This window comes from Armigeres subalbatus, chromosome 1 (genome assembly GCF_024139115.2).
Source record: "Armigeres subalbatus isolate Guangzhou_Male chromosome 1, GZ_Asu_2, whole genome shotgun sequence".
NCBI classification, from domain to species: domain Eukaryota; kingdom Metazoa; phylum Arthropoda; class Insecta; order Diptera; family Culicidae; genus Armigeres; species Armigeres subalbatus.
In genome coordinates this window covers 15661746-15679328 of record NC_085139.1, presented here as the reverse complement: position 1 = coordinate 15679328, position 17583 = coordinate 15661746, and the positions used below count along the sequence as shown (strand labels likewise).

General features: G+C 45.7%; 1 protein-coding gene across 2 annotated transcripts in view; it reads right to left on the bottom strand.

Annotated features, from left to right (window-relative positions):
- The window catches only part of LOC134222164 (cytotoxic granule associated RNA binding protein TIA1), a 900771-nt gene that overhangs the window by 737791 nt on the left and 145397 nt on the right, over positions 1 to 17583 (bottom strand). The gene's annotated exons all lie outside the window — the stretch shown is intronic.

Sequence of the window (17583 nt, the reverse complement as noted above, 5' to 3'; positions counted from 1 at the left end):
GCATTTTCCACCGGTATTAGTTCAAATGTGAGTTTGTTGGGGTTACCCAATTTTAGTTTTTTTTTATATTGAATTTCGAATAACATAATCTATGGACATTGTGGAAGGATGGAATAACATTATGCAACATTTTGTGAGAAACAGCAGATCTAAAATTCTTAAATATTGCACAGAAATAAAAGTTCGCAATTTTCCATTCGGCTTACTATAACTTTTTTGTTAAATATCTTGGCTGTGCATATGCACAGCATATGTTTCGAAATGGACAAATTGATATGAAATTTGCGAAAAAGAATCCACGTGTCTTGGAGGGACTCGAACCCTCAACCTCCTACTCTCTAGATAGGCGTGATAACCCCTACACAACAAGACCACTTAAAGGTCACGTCAAAGCCATCAGAATCCGAGTACCAACCTCTACCGCGGTTAGCTCTCTTTTTTGCAAATGGAATATCTTTCGGATGCTTGATTTGTCCAATCTCCACATGTGCTTTACTATTGTATACCCACAGCCAAGCGAGTGCACATTGTTTATTAAACGAGAGGATCGCACTCCATGCCCCCCAGTAACTGTCTGGGCGGGACGGTATAGAATGCGAATTCAATCGCACTCTGCTGTGCCAAAGGCTTGCTTGGCTAAAGCATTTGATGAGTTTGATTGCCTTAACGTAAGCGGTCGCGTGTACTCAGACGACTAATGACGGTGAAAGACCGACACTTGATTACAATTAATTGCATAACAATTGCTTAATTGCTTAACAAAAAAATGGTTTTCGTACGGCCGAGTTGCCGAATAATATGCAATTAATTACTATAACTGTATTGGGTGTGAAAGGAAAGAGAAATTAATGAATGTGTTGTTTTCATCAAGACGCTTAGATTTGAACAATTATTTATTATATTCTGTGCAATTCTTATTTTCTTTTTGTAATATTATTTTATATTTAGAATTTTAAAACCCCAAAAAACATCTATTTACCGATCAATCAGTAATACAAATAAAGTTTTACCGATGATATTGTTAAACTTTTACCGACGTCCTGTTATTTAACTGTCATTCACGGTGTTGAAATTACTGAACATGTCGTCAATCTGTTACCGAACAAACTGTAATTTTTGACAGATCAAATTAATTTCTTTTTACTGAGTATTCGGTAATTCAAAAAATCACTGGGCTCATTACCGAACGTTCAGCTGTTTGAAAACCCGGTAAAATTTAACCGACCCAGTAATCTGAGTTTACTGTGTATACCATTCAACGACTAAATTCATTGTTTCAAGCTTAATTTCTTAACATGTCCGTTTTACCCACACACTATTTCCATTTTATGGTCATTAAAATCCCAAAATTGGATTGTTTTCCACTAAATTTACTTCATGCCATCGTAGCGCTTCTTTTCGAAAATCACGTAAGTGGTATGGATCCCCAACGTTTTCCATGTGAAAATGACGCGATGTCCATATTACCCCCAGTCCCCCTACTATTTCGAGTATTGACAAACCGAAAGGGTTCTAATTAGACGTCGTATAAACAAAAGGCAACTACGCATTTAATAAAATAAAAGTACTAGATGCTGTTTCATATAAGAAATTTAGAGCCAGTATTCGTCGATAGAAACCATTTCCGCCAGTAGTGGCAAAACTCCAACGACACCTGTATTTCTTATATGTCGTTATATTTCTTATATGTCAGAAAATTCAGATCACCATCTTCCTCCACTCACAACCCCCCACGCTTGTTCCGGCTGAAGATTGTAATATCACTCTCAATGGCAATCTGGAGAATAACAGGAATGTAGCACCAGGAATACAGCATCCGAACTTCAAACGGAATCAAGAAGTATCGATATCGGGACAGTGTTTTTCGCTGTGAGTTCGAGTAGATTGCGACGAGACATAGTTACGGGTCAGCACCACTAGACGTCTTATCCCATGGGAATCGTTAGATTGTCATTGGCACCCAAAAAAATTGGTATCGGGAGAACTTCCGTCATCGTGGGATCCTCTGTTGCAGAAGGCTGGATCCACCTTTGAGGATTAAACCGAGTAGATGGCGAGAGAGTACCGATTCGTTGCTCTTCTTGTTTTTTTTTTTTTCTTCCTAAACAATGGAAGGGGAATCTGCTCAACAGACATCCTGGGTTGACCAGGAAGTGCTGGGTTAGGGGCCACCTCCAATGAGGGAGGCAGGACTGCATCCCCGACCAGGTAAACCGTTTCCATTGCCGCCAAGCCCATCGTCCCTTCGGTACAACCAGAAAGTAATGCTTCAAAGGGGGGCCAGTGCATAACGCACCCTCGAGGTTAGCTGCGTGTCCTTGCAGCATCGAACATCGTAACTCGCTTTTTTAGAAGAACACCATGGTATCGTGCCAGCGCATTGCCGGCTTTCCAGGTGGCCTTACCACGCCCTATGTCCTCGGAAGGTGGGCAGGGTCGACTTCGCGCCTGCTTCCCTCTGCACGACTGGTATCAAGAATGATGATGCCGCGTGCACCCCAAATTGACCTTTCTGCGATAGGGCCTATTCGCCAGCACACAGAGGGACTTGCCGACGCGGTGCCTACGCCTGCCCCAGCCTTGACGAGGACCCCTTTCCGTCCTCGGGCTCGGAACCCGCCCGGTTGACCGACGCCGCGAAAGCGACGATACCATGTTGTTCTTCACACGGCCACTTGTTCGATAAAAGGATCGAGTTCGACCACAGGGCACCGGTATGACCCATGAAGCCGACTCCGAACCCTTGGACCACCTCTTATTTGCGCCTGAACTAGCCATTCCTCGAGTCCACGCGCCACCTTCTGTGTAGCTCCGAGACGATTTGGACGATAGCCGATAAAACGGCGTTCCAGCCAACTTCATCTTTACACATCCTCCGGACTATGTTGTCCGGGGTAGTGTCCAGACCACATGTGGCAAGCACGTGGTCACGCATTGTGCGAAAACGCGGGCACACGAACAACACGTGTTCCGCCGTTTCCTCTAAACCTACGCACACCGGACACTCGGTCGAGGCCGAGTGTCCGAACCGGTGTAGGTACTGTCTGAAGCAACCATGGCCTGTAAGGACCTGGGTCAGGTGGAAAGTGATTTCCCCATGGCGCCTCTTGACCCACGTACCTATCTCCGGTATCAACCTATGTGTCCATCTACCCTTAGTGGAACTGTCCCACGCACGCTGCCATTTGACCATTGAGGCCAACCTGACAGTCCTACGGATGCCTCTCGTGCCGCGCATTTCGAAGCACTCTATGTCTTCACCGATAACGATGTCAATAGGCATCATACCGGTGATGACGCAAAGTGCATCGTGCGACACGGTACGGTACGCGCTCGCAACTCTTAGGCACATGAGCCTATACGTACTTTCTAACTTCGTTCTGTAGCAGTTAATACGCAGGGCCGTGCCCCAAGCTGGCCCCCATACCTCAGTATGGACAGAGCAACGCTAGCCAGAAGCTTGCGCTTGCTGGCATAAACCGCAGAGCTATTGGACATCATCCGGGACAATGCCGCTATAGCTGTGGAGGCACGCTTGCAGGCGTAATTGACGTGGCTACCAAAGGTGAGCTTATCGTCGATCATTACCCCCAAGAGTTTGATGGAGCGTTCAGAGGTGACCGTGCAGTTGCCTGCCCTTATCTCCGCTTGTTGCTCCGACTTTCGGTTGTTAACAACAACCACCTCAGTCTTGTGGTGAGCCAGTTCTAACTTCCTGGAACTCATCCACTCCTCCACAATTGCGATCGAGTGGGCTGCAGTCAATTCCACCTCTTCGATCGATTCGCCGTAGACCTCCAGCGTAATATCGTCAGCGAAGCCGACGATTGCCACTCCCACCGGGAACTTCAACCTCAAGACACCGTCGTACACGACGTTCCATAACACCGGACCCAGTATGGAACCTTGCGGAACCCCTGAGGTTATGTCAACGCAATTCCGGCCCGCCTCCGTGTCGTATACCAGTACTCGATTCTGGAAGTAGCTTCCGAGAATCTTGTACAGGTTCTCGGGAATTCCAAGACGCAGGAGCGCATCTGCAATAGCTGCCCAACTAGCACTATTGAAAGCATTCCACACGTCGAGAGTCACTACTGCACAATAGCGAACTCCCCTCCTCTTACGCTGGATAGCTATCTCCGCGGATTTGGTAACCGACAAGATAGCGTCTACGGTCGACTTACCCTTTCGGAAGCCAAACTGGTTACTCGATAGACCATCCGCACCCTCCGTGCGTATCAACAATCTGTTGAGGATGATCTTCTCGACACCTTCCCCGCCGTATCAAGCAGGCATATTGGTCTATATGCCGACGGATCCCCCGGTGGTTTTCCCGCTTTTGGCAATAGGACCAAGCTCTGCCTTTTCCATGCTTCAGGGAAGACTCCCTCGTCCAGGCATCTCTGCATGACAGATCTGAACATCTCGGGAACCTCGGCAATGGCCGCTTTGATGGCCAGGTTCGGAATACCATCCGGTCCTGGCGCCTTACCTACACTAAGGGACTGTGCAATCCCCGCAAGTTCCGCCACCGTTACTCTGCCCTCGTCGGCCAGGGAGGCCAGGGAGGGAGGCCAGGGAGGCCAGGGACTTGGGTCGTGACGTGGGAAGAGCCCCGCGATGATCCTCTCCAGCATCTCTGGAGACCGCTCTGTAGGGGCCATCGCCCCACGTGTCTTAGCCATTACGACCCTATAGGCGTCACCCCATGGATTCGCGTTGGCACTTTGACACAGGCCCTCGAAGCAGGCTTTTTTGCTTGATCTAATCTCAGTCTTCAGAGCGGCTCTAGCAGCCACGAACGCCACCCGTCGTTCAACACGCTCCTCTTCTGTGCGTGCTCGCTGCATCCGCCTCCTTGCCCGTAGGCAGGCGCGGCGCAGGTTCGCAATTGCTTGAGTCCACCAGTAAGCCGGTGGTCTCCCATTCCTAGGGTGGACTTTCCTAGGCATGGTGGCATCGGATGCACGCGAGAGTACTGTTACCAGCTGCTCGCCACTCAGACCGAGAGTATTGTGCTCGCGGCGGAGCGCTTCCTTAAACACCTCGTCGTCGTTCTTGTTTGTTGGGGATGGAACGATTAGTACAGCAGACGAGTACATCGCTGGGGGCAGTAGTGACTTTGTCCAAGGGCTTGACGATCCCTTCCCAGGCCATCTGCCTGTTGTGGTGCTTGCCTAGGATGTGGTGGGGTTTGACAGTGGGCCAAAGCGACCGTGTGCCGCTCAAAGCGCACAACCCCAAGTCCTGGTGTTGGGTGGGACGCTAAACAGACCCGACACGACGGCCCTCCGACGAGACAGGAGGTTTACGCAGGCCCAATAAGCCGCCTTTAAAAACAACCATTACATACGACATAGAAGATAATTGAAGACTTTTATGTACAGCACAGTCCACTCCGGCCTTAGTCTGGTAATAAATAAAATAAACGAGTACATCGTTATAGATCACTATAAAATCGAATGAAAAAATTCGTTGCCGATACAAATGTTTATGATTATGAAATGCGGAGGTGTGATTCGTAGTCCATTTGAGAGTATAAATAAGTGAATGATATTAAAATTTCAAATTCACTAACATGATTTATGTCACTTGTCATAAGACGAGTTTGTACCATCCTATTTAATTCCACCACTAAGTCGAGTCAAGTACGAGACACTGAAGAAGACCTTACTGTTGAGGTCGAAATACGTATCTGTCAAGGTACAATCAAGTGGTGGAATTAAATGGGATGGTACAAACTCGTTTTAAGACAAGTGAAGACATTCCTCTAAAAAGCTCAAAATCATTTTCTTAATCATTTATGTGTTAAATACCGTTTAATTGTTGAGACATCAGATGTCAGATGACGATTATTATGAAATAAATAAATTCAATTACGTTTGGCCGTTGCGTTCAAATGTATTTTTGACAAAGAGAAATGTAATACCACTACTGATTTTCTTCTTGATGCAGGGTGGATGGTTTTGAGCTTTCATCATGCTAACTCAGTTAGACTACGTTGATTCCACTTTATAGTTGAACTTACCTGAAAAGAGAAGACGATTAAAATAAATTTGTTAATAAGGTGTTACAAAATGCAATAAACGAAAAATTTAAATGGCCTAAATAATGAATTCTGAAGAACGTCTCAACTAAATCTTAGAACTTTAACCTCTAAAAAAATATCTATAGTATGTTCTATGATCAGATTCTTCTTCTTATTGGCATTACATCCCCACACTCGCAGCTTAGAGTTCATTAAGCATTTCCACAGTTAATAACTGCGAGGTTTATAAGCCAAGTTACCATTTTTGCATTCGTATATCATGAGGCTAACACGATGATACTTCTATGCCCAGGGAACTCGAGACAATTTCCAATCCGAAAATAACCTAGACCTGCACCGGGATTATTGTTAATCAATTCTTGGACTGACAGAAATGTTTTCAGTTCACATTAAGAGATTTTTTATTCAAAGGAAAAAAATATAATTCCAATACCTTTTGGTTTCGTTTCACATGGTTTTATTCGTATAAAGCATACCCAAATAACACTTTTCAGACTGATTCACTCGGAGCAACTCAATTATGACTTGTTTTTGATCGTTGATGGTTTTAAGTAATTTGTTTATGCCATTGTGCTGCTCGGGCACAGGACGAAGCAGATGATAGGGACAACCTATGCGGCAACACAATCTTTGCAGAACTCAGCACTGCCTTTAGGCAGACTCTTCACGAATACCTAGGAATTTTAATATACATCCATTAAAGGCAGTAATATGAGGGGCACCCTGGACCCTTTCGTCGAATTCACTGCTCCACTGTTGAAGCTCGTTTCGCAAAAGTGGGTTCATCCGATGTGGGAGAAAGCTTCATTCGTTTGGAAAATGAAAAATAAAGGAAATATTAATATTATATGACTTGGCCGGCAGAAGCTCACGTGCGCTCTATTCCTCCTGCATCCACACCCCCTCGAGCCCTTCTCCCGCACACACGCCTTCCTCGGCAGGTAACTTTAACCCGCCACCTCTCCCTCAATTCCCAGTCGACGACAGAATGAGCGGGGGCGTGAGTGTACCCCCGAAGCCCGGGTATGATCCCGAACAGTCCGGACCCCCGCGCTGCAACCAAACAACATGCAATATGACACAAACACGTAGCTCCCGAGCGAGCACTGCTGGCACAGCCAGGTGAGGAACGATCACGGATAACGGAGCAGCAGCGCGGAGCACACATTCATTTCTCCTCATATTATAAACCCATAAAAATATGACATATTAATGGTATTTCAGGAGAGAAAAGTCGTGCTGATATATAAAAGCCTGTGCCGGTGTCTCTGCGAGACCCCGACTACCGCCCACCCCCGGACACTCAGGGGGTTGTAAATACTGCATTGCGTATCATCATCATCGTCGTCGTCGTTGTGTGTGACTGCCACCGCCATGCCCGTATCAAGCTAGTCGAGCCGGCTAGAACACAGTCGTCCAACCGAGCGACCGACCTCTGCTGCTGGGCAACTGAGTGCATGCGAGCGTGGTAAAAAGCCTCGTCCCCGTCGCCGCGCCACTTCACCGTTCCGGTGCAACGTCGGTCGACCCCCGGCTCAAGTTTAACGTCACACAAACGCAATAAATATAATGCATGTTTGTATAAATATAAATTGATAAATATCAATAATTTATTACCCTAAGTCATTATGTGTTCAAGCCGGGTGCGGGTAGCGATCAGTGCTCGGAGGTGCATTGTGGTTCTTTGATGCTGGGATTTGCATAGTGAAAAGTTCAATTGAACATAGTCGGTTTCGTTTTGGATCCATGTCCTACGTGCTTTGGTACCTTGGACCGTTTTTAGAGGATTTATTTTCAACTTTACAGATCAATCCCTATATACTGTTTTAAAAAGCTCAAAAATAAAAAGAAATCAAACATTCTTTTTTCTAAAATAATAAAACTTTTTCGTTAGTTTTTTGTTGATAATTCCATTTGAACTGAAATATTGAAAAATAATATTTCTAAATAATTGAAAATAGGAATGAGTGATTTTAGGCTACTCTTGATGTTTTGTAAGGATATCAATTTTTGCGTGGAGGGAGGTGGAGCTGTGTATCATACACAACCGGCAATACTTGATGTGACGCATTTTTAACCAATCCCGGCGGATAAAACTTGCACAGATTGGAGAGTCTTTTTGGATGTCTTTTGATTTGATTTCGATGTCGTAATATAACTGCCACAATAGAGATCTTAGAAGTAGTCCAAACATATTCTATGGCCACGAGAACAACAGTTCTATTCCAAAACGAAACTGTCATTAGTGATTTTTCATATTATTCTAAAAAGTCTTGCGTGTCAGTTGGACGAAGGATTTCTTGCACTGTTCATAAGAGAATACTCGAATCGGGAATTCTGGAGTTTCGATACAAGCTGAGTAGTTGTTGACCATATCGGTTGACTAATTTCGTTCCAAAAGCAAATGATCTTCTTTATGTTTCTAATGAAAATTTGAATAACTTATGCTTTTGATTGAACGACTTCTTCCGTTACTCGATTTGAGCTTCGTGTACCGGAACTTTAATGAGTTTCAAAACCTGTTTGTTAACCTTCACTTGTTCCATCAAACCAAAAGAATTGCTCAAACACACATGTCTCCTTTCAAGAGGCCCGGAAGCCTCCTTTCAAGAGGCCCGGAAGCCTCCTTTCAAGAGGCCCGGAAGCCTCCTTTCAAGAGGCCCGGAAGCCTCCTTTCAAGAGGCCCGGAAGCCTCCTTTCAAGAGGCCCGGAAGCCTCCTTTCAAGAGGGCAGGAAGCCGCCTTTCAAGAGGCCGGAGGCCCCGGTTTAAGAGGCCCGGAAGCCTCCTTTCAAGAGGCCCGGAAGCCTCCTTTCAAGAGGCCCGGAAGCCTCCTTTCAAGAGGCCGGAAGCCTCCTTTCAAGAGGCCCGGAAGCCTCCTTTCAAGAGGCCCGGAAGCCTCCTTTCAAGAGGCCCGGAAGCCTCCTTTCAAGAGGCCCGGAAGCCTCCTTTCAAGAGGCCCGGAAGCCTCCTTTCAAGAGGCCCGGAAGCCTCCTTTCAAGAGGCCCGGAAGCCTCCTTTCAAGAGGCCCGGAAGCCTCCTTTCAAGAGGCCCGGAAGCCTCCTTTCAAGAGGCCCGGAAGCCTCCTTTCAAGAGGCCCGGACGCCTCCTTTCAAGAGGCCCGGACGCCTCCTTTTAAAAGGCGCGGAAGCCTCCTTTCAAGAGGCCCGGAAGCCTCCTTTAAAGAGGCCCGGAAGCCCCCTTCAAGAGGGCCGGAAGCTTCCTTTCAAGAGGCCCGGAAGACCCCTTCAAAAGGCCCGGAAGCCTCTTTTCAAGGGGCTCGGAATTCTTTTTTCTTGAGACTTTGAACCTTACGTTCAAGATGCTCAGAGGCCACGAAAGCCGTATTTCAAGAGGCTCGGAAGCGTCCTTTCAAGAGGCTCGGAAGCGTCCTTTCAAGAGGCTCGGAAGCCTCCTTTCAAGAGGCTCGGAAGCCTCCTTTCAAGAGGCTCGGAAGCCTCCTTTCAAGAGGCTCGGAAGCCTCCTTTCAAGAGGCTCGGAAGCCTCCTTTCAAGAGGCTCGGAAGCCTCCTTTCAAGAGGCTCGGAAGCCTCCTTTCAAGAGGCTCGGAAACCTCCTTTCAAGAGGCCCGGAAGCCTTCTTTGAAAAGGCCCGGAAGCCTCATTTTAAGAGGCCCGGAAGCCTCATTTCAGGTGGGCCGGAGGCCTCCTTTCAAGAGGCCGGGAAGCCTCCTTTCAAGAGGCCGGGAAGCCTCCTTTCAAGAGGCCGGGAAGCCTCCTTTCAAGAGGCCGGGAAGCCTCCTTTCAAGAGGCCGGGAAGCCTCCTTTCAAGAGGCCGGGAAGCCTCCTTTCAAGAGGCCGGGAAGCCTCCTTTCAAGAGGCCGGGAAGCCTCCTTTCAAGAGGCCGGGAAGCCTCCTTTCAAGAAGCCGGGAAGCCTCTTTTCAATAAGCCAGGAAACCTCCTTTCAAGAGGCCCGGAAGCCTCCTTTCAAGAGACCGGGAAGCCTCCTTTCAAGAGGCCGGGAAGCCTCCTTTCAAGAGGCCGGGAAGCCTCCTTTCAAGAGGCCGGGAAGCCTCCTTTCAAGAGGCCGGGAAGCCTCCTTTCAAGAGGCCGGGAAGCCTCCTTTCAAGAGGCCTGGAAGCCTCCTTTCAAGAGGCCCGGACGTCTCCTTTCAAGAGGCCCGGACGCCTCCTTTCAAGAGGCCCGGAAGCCTCCTATCAAGAGGCCCGGAAGCCTCCTTTCAAGAGGCCCGGAAGCCTCCTTTCAAGAGGCCCGGAAGCCTCCTTTCAAGAGGCCTGGAAGCCTCCTTTCAAGAGGCCCGGAAGCCTCCTTTCAAGAGGCCCGGAAGCCTCCTTTCAAGAGGCCCGGAAGCCTCCTTTCAAGAGGCCCGGAAGCCTCCTTTCAAGAGGCCTGGAAGCCTCCTTTCAAGAGGCCCGGAAGCCTCCTTTCAAGAGGCCTGGAAGCCTCCTTTCAAGAGGCCCGGAAGCCTCATTTCAAGAGGCCCGGAAGCCTCCTTTCAAGAGGCCCGGAAGCCTCCTTTCAAGAGGCCCGGAAGCCTCCTTTCAAGAGGCCCGGAAGCCTCCTTTCAAGAGGCCCGGAAGCCTTCTTTTAAGAGGCCCGGAAGCCTCCTTTCAAGAGGCCCGGAAGCCTCCTTTCAAGAGGCCCGGAAGCCTCCTTTCAAGAGGCCCGGAAGCCTCCTTTCAAGAGGCCCGGAAGCCTCCTTTCAAGAGGCCCGGAAGCCTCCTTTCAAGAGGCCTGGAAGCCTCCTTTCAAGAGGAACAGGAAGCCTCCTTTCAAGAGGCCCGGAAGCCTCCTTTCAAGAGGCCCGGAAGCCTCCTTTCAAGAGGCCCGGAAGCCTCCTTTCAAGAGGCCCGGAAGCCTCCTTTCAAGAGGCCCGGAAGCCTCCTTTCAAGAGGCCCGGAAGCTTCCTTTCAAGAGGCCCGGAAGCCTCCTTTCAAGAGACCTGGAAGTCTATTTTCAAGATGAAGCCTCCTTTCAAGAGGCCCGGAAGCCTCCTTTCAAGAGGCCCGGAAGCCTCCTTTCAAGAGGCCTGGAAGCCTCCTTTCAAGAGGCCCGGAAGCCTCCTTTCAAGAGGCCCGGAAGCCTCCTTTCAAGAGGCCCGGAAGCCTCCTTTCAAGAGGCCCGGAAGCCTCCTTTCAAGAGGCCCGGAAGCCTCCTTTCAAGAGGCCCGGAAGCCTCCTTTCAAGAGGCCCGGAAGCCTCCTTTCAAGAGGCCCGGAAGCCTTCTTTCAAGAGGCCCGGAAGCCTCCTTTAAAGAGGCCCGGAAGCCCCCTTCAAGAGGCCCGGAAGACCCCTTCAAAAGGCCCGGAAGCCTCTTTTCAAGGGGCTCGGAATTCTTTTTTCTTGAGACTTTGAACCTTAAGATGCTCAGAGGCCTCGGAAGCGTCCTTTCAAGAGGCTCGGAAGCCTCCTTTCAAGAGGCTCGGAAGCCTCCTTTCAAGAGGCTCGGAAGCCTCCTTTCAAGAGGCTCGGAAGCTTCCTTTCAAGAGGCCTGGAAGCCTCCTTTCAAGAGGCCTGGAAGCCTCCTTTCAAGAGGCCTGGAAGCCTCCTTTCAAGAGGCTCGGAAGCCTCCTTTCAAGAGGCTCGGAAGCCTCCTTTCAAGAGGCTCGGAATTCTTTTTTCTAGAGACTTGGAACCTTACGTTCAAGAAGCTCAGAGGCCTCGAAAGCCGTATTTCAAGAGGCTCGGGAGCCTCCGGTCAAAGGCTTGGAATATTGAAAGTTTCAGCCAACTTTATGGAGAGATGTATATGCCGGTAATTTTTAGTTTCAATTTTTATATAACTTATGGGTTACACTTATTTTCATTTACTGCAAAAAAGATAGTATCTCAATAATTGCAAAAAAAGTGAAGGTGTTCTTCTCAAGAAAACGGTTGAGAAGCGCTTAATTAGAGGAGTGAGAAGTAAAATGTGAGATTTGATAAGTGATATGTGTGAGGTGAGATGCGAAAAGCGAGAAGTGAGAATTGAATTGTGAGATGTGTGTTAAAAAAAGTCAGATGTGAGAGGTTATATGCGTAAAATGTAAAGTGAGATGAACGAAGTGAGAAGTGAGGAGTGAAAAGTAAGAAGTGTTTTCCTCTCCCTTCTTCATTATTCCTATCCTCTCTCGCTATACTCAACTACCGATTTTAATTTCTCACTAGTTTTTTCTCACTTCTCATCTTCCACTTCTCACTACTAAGTTTTTTAAAATTCTCAACGCTAGCTACTTTCTTGAGCACCTAATTTCACATAATTTCACTCCTCACTATAGTGATAAGTATACTGACACTTCTCACTGCGAACATCTCATTTCTCACATCTTAATATTCACTACTCAATTCTCATTACTCTCTTCTTACTTCGCACTACTCACTTCGAATTTTTCGCTTTTTATTTTCACTTTTCACGAATTTCAACTGTTCGGCTAAACGGTGTTCGGCCAAATGACCGTTTCGGTAAAGTAATTCGCCTTTTTATTAAACCGGAAATTTGTATTGTTCTATGCTACTGAAATGCGGTATGTATCAGAAGAGATCATGCGGAAGCTGCATGTACTCATCAACCGATGTCTACGTTTTGTAATTCCGGCCTGGTGGCATCACAACTGGCACTGAAATGGAACCCGCCAACATTTCTTTGACATTTCTTCCCGACGTTCTTTCAATTGTCGACTCCTTTCAATCGTTTGTTCTCCAATTTCATAGTCTATCTATCCCTTTATTAATTCTCGCTAGATGAGAAATGAAAAGAAACGAACTGTCATTCAGTTCTGGGTTTTTAATCTCTTTCTTTCCACATCTTTCCATTTGTCTTGCAGATTTTTCATCCCTCTTTTTATCGTCTCCGGTTACTTTACACATTCTAGATCATCTAACTTTTCCTTTTCTCATCTTATCATCTTTTCATTTGCTCCGTTTTTCGCACTTTTATTGCATTTTTAATGTCATAGTTATTCTGCCTTGTCGTTATCAATTTTCCCGATCGTTTCTTTTTTCTCCATGTTTTGCACAGGTTGTACATTTGTCGCTTAGCTGTCGAAATCATTTATGTATCACAACTTCCAAATTTGTCCTTCAGAGAAAAGTCAATAAGGCTTGAAATAACCTTTTTTGCTCATAACAAAAAACCATCATTCCTAACCTAATTAAACATGTGTAATCAGCAAAGATGCTCTCCACCGGTCCGCTTCTGGAAAGCTAGCAAATCTATCCAAACACCCTCGTATCTCCAAAAGAACCCTTTTTCGGAAGAAGAAAATGCAAAGTCATTAAATATTCTGCAGAATAAGAGGGTCTTGTTATCACCATCAATTAATGTTTTTCGAGAGAGTGTGCAGGTAGGTATCAAATCCTGCCTTCCTCTTTTCCACCCCTTCGCAGGAAACAACACCAACAAACCCCATTCTTTCTTACACGCTTGAGGCTAATATGTTTTAAATAGCATCCTGCCAGAATGATACCGAACCGAAGGAAACGCTGTTCATATTCCCCCTCTCAACGTGTGCATCCCCGAAGAAGTGTTTTAAAAATCCTAGTCTTCGTCTTCTAGTTCACAGCTCAAAAGCAGGGAATAAGGAAGTTTCTCAACTCTGCTGGCAGTAAACTGAGTTTCCCTCCTCCAATCAACCATTTAGCGGTTTGAACCCTTTCCTCCCACACCACACCCGGCCGCCTGTTCTCCACCCTTATCCTGTTCCGTTTCATCCCAACATTCATTAGCCGTACGGAGTTCCGGAAGACGAAGAAGCTTATGTTATGTGGCCGTACAGTCAATTCATTCGGGCAGGCAAATTGACACGCTCCTGGTCCTGGTCCTATGAATACGGGTATCATCCCCACCACACTGAATCGCCCACCGACCGTTCATCCCTTCTTCGCCGTTTCCCACTTCCCGAAAAACTTCTTTGTTGTAACAAATACCGGAGCCGGATCCGGAGCTATGTGAACCGTGTGTTCGTGTGTATGTGCGATGAGTGGTTTAAGCATCATCCTTCCTTCCGTTCGAGCAAACAACACACGCTCCAGATACGGGCAGGGCAACCACTCTGCATAGCCGGAGAGAAACTGGAACATCTGCAGCAGCTGTGGTTATAATCATTAACAAAGGCAAAACAAATAACGAATATAAAATTTATACTCCAGGAAGTTGTTCATAAATTACGATCCTGATAATAGATCCTTTAAGAGCCATTTTTATTCGTTTTGCCCCAGAGTGGTCTTCGTCGTCGCATTCTGCGCTCGATACACCGAAAACAAAGGAGGAACAATCTCATCTTCATCGAAGTAGACGACGACGACGACGACGGCCATGGCACCGACTACTAGACTGGGATCATATTAGTGGCGCACAACTCGGCGAAACTGCCATTCGCCGTCACGTTTCCAACTATCGCAACGGCAGCATCGCATCGTGCTGCTCCTTTGGTCACACGGACTGAGCCAGCATGGGAAGGTATGTTCCTTCATCTTCCGCGTCCGTCCATAAAGATTATCCCGGGCTTGTCGTTCGTTGGTCGGTGGCGGCGGTGGTAGTGGCATTATTACCGTTCGGTTTTCGCCGTCCTCGCCGGTCTTTGTAATATCCCCATTTAGAACGACGACGCACACGGCGGCGATGGACACGGCGAAACACGGTTGGTACACCTCTCGTCCCATCCCGGCCCGCTGTATTGCGTTGTTCACTCTTTTGTCCTTCGGTTCGGTTGGTGGACTCTGCGCTGGAATGGAACGCTAATCTTGTGCTCTAGCGCAGGGAAATGGCTTTGCCCGGAGATATTTAGATGCACTCCGGAGCATAATAAAAGACGGACGTAAGTTTTCGGGAAAATTTTGTCCCCATATCGGATGGTGTTTCTTCGGAGATGGATTTTCTTTTGGGAGTGGGTGGAGGGTGATTGTCCGCTGCACAAAACATTCGAGATAGTGGTTGGCACGTTTTTCGGAGGACTGTTCGGTCGGGAGTGTGTTCATTTTGTTTCGATTTTAGACTGATAGGAAAGATATTCAGACAATTCGTACCAATTATATGACAAGAAAGACAAACTGTATTTAAACTTCACGTTTAGGATTATTTCTACACAAAAAAAGCAAAGTACCGGTGAAAGATCCCCATTAATTGATTTATCTTCATGCAAAAAGCTGAAAGAGTATTTTTGAAATAAGAAATATGTTGTTAATATTGTTGAAGAGTGATTTTTACGTATGATTAACTTTTGAATTAATTTGAATCGGGGCCCTCCTTAGCCGTGCGGTAAGACGCGCGGCTACAAAGCAAGACCATGCTGAGGGTGGCTGGGTTCGATTCCCGGTGCCGGTCTAGGCAATTTTCGGATTGGAAATTGTTTCGACTTCCCTGGGCATAAAAGTATCATCGTGTTAGCCTCATGATATACGAATACAAAAATGGTAACTTGGCTTAGAAACTTAGTTAATAACTGCTTAGTTAATAACTGTGGAAGTGCTAAATGAACACTAAGCTACGAGGCGGCTCTGTCCCACTGTGGGGGTGTAATGCCAATAAGAAGTAGAAGAACTTTTGAATATTCCTACAATTTGACCCGTGCGCCATTACCGATGAACATGAATTGACGCGCGCCTCATGAGAATAATTCACGGCAGCGAATATTTTTTATCATGTCGATGAGTATGGAAGGGTTTTTTTAAAGTCGGAAAAATGAGAGGCTAGAGAGGTCTAAGTACCCTAGAACTATTCAAGACAATTTATGAATTCAATATTTTCTCTTCATTATAGAGAGCATGCAATGTGCATTCTGAAGTAATCAATACAAATTTCGAAATTTGAAGGTAGCATATGATAATATACAATGTGTAATGATTTTTTTCGAATAAATTAGATTTAAAGAAATATGTTAGTTCAATTTTAAATTTAATACATTTATCGATTGTTCAAATTGAAATTTAAAAATGGACAGTGTTTCGAGCAGGTGTGAGCATTTTAATTGTTGGCAAACATCATAGTAGGCTAAGACTTTTGAATATGATCGTAGCAGCTGAGTTCCTAATAAAATCTCTCTTGGATTTCGACTGACAAGCAACGCACACGTGAGTTTCATTTAGCTCCTACATTTGGCGACGAGTGTTTTTTTTTAGTTTCGAACGGATAAAGGCGGAAAAGCTGCTTAGTGATTAGCATACAGCATTGGATAAAAAAAATGGGATCGGTAATTATATAACCAATATAGTATTTTTTTTTAAAGTTGAGTGATGTTAAGTTGAATGAAATGTGCATTTGTGTCTATAGAAAATATGAAAAATGTTAAGGTTGAATCGGTGTTGAGAAAAAAATCTAGTCCACCAAGTCAAAGGTACGTAAAGTGATGTGTGTTCAATAAAAATGAACGACTTGGTGTATGGAACCAAAATAAAACTACGGAATTATAGAAGGATCTAGAAAACCTTAATCTAAAGAGCGGAGCAGAATGGATACGTTTGCATGCATTTTGACAGTTTTCCCATGGCAAAACTGTCAAAACGCACGCAAACGTATCCATTCTGCTTAGCTCTAAATTCCTAAAAAGAAACGTAGGGAACTTTAGGAACGTTCTAGTCCGTTTCTTGTAACTAAATATAAGGTATAATTAGGGTGACCATATGAAATTTTTCCAAAGGAGGACAATTTACTAGAATTGTAACGAAAAAGGAGGACATTTGGTTAAAAAGGGGGACATAAAAAGCATCGATCGATTTTTAGTTTTTAATATGATTAAGAATATTATATTTGTTAGAGCTTTGCACATTAAAATTTATTCGAAGAAGTTTTGTAAGTCGAGGCAACCCAGCAAACAAGAGATCGTATATCAATGGGAATAAGTGCACATAGTGGAACATCAACAGTGGAAAAATGCTGAATATTATTATGTTGGCATTTTCAGCCAGAATTTCAACAAGAAAATCGCATACTCATCGCACACAATTATGATTATGAATTATTATTATTAATTATCGCATAAATTATGACCGAACATTAGGTTCTATTAGGACCGAACACAAGATGATTAATAGACCAGTGGAGATTTTGTTCTTGAATGCCATTGAGAATTATGGAATGTTAATGAGAATAATACCGTTAACTGAATAACCAAGTTATTAACTGAAAAAATTCCAAACTGTTCAGATTTAGATTAAAGAAACTCAGCTGTTCAGATTTGCTCAGATTCTATTTCAATCTAGACATGGCATGGCAGCTGCTCTTTGGCTCACGTATTCAAGAAACGTGCCGTGTGATGCGCTCCAAAGGCAAATCGATGGGAATTCCTTCTTCTTCTTATTGGCATTACATCCCCACACTGGGACAGTGCCGCCTCGCAGCTTAGTGTTCATTAAGCACTACAACAGTTATTAACTGCGAGGTTTCTAAGCCAAGTTACCTTTTTTGCATTCGTATATCATGAGGCTAACACGATGATACTTTTATGCCCAGGGAAGTCGAGATAATTTCCAATTCGAGAATTGCCTAGACTGGCACCAGGAATCGAACCCGGCCACCCTCAGCATGGTCTTGCTTTGTAGCCGCGCGTCTTACCGCACGGCTAAGGAGGGCCCCCAAGAAAA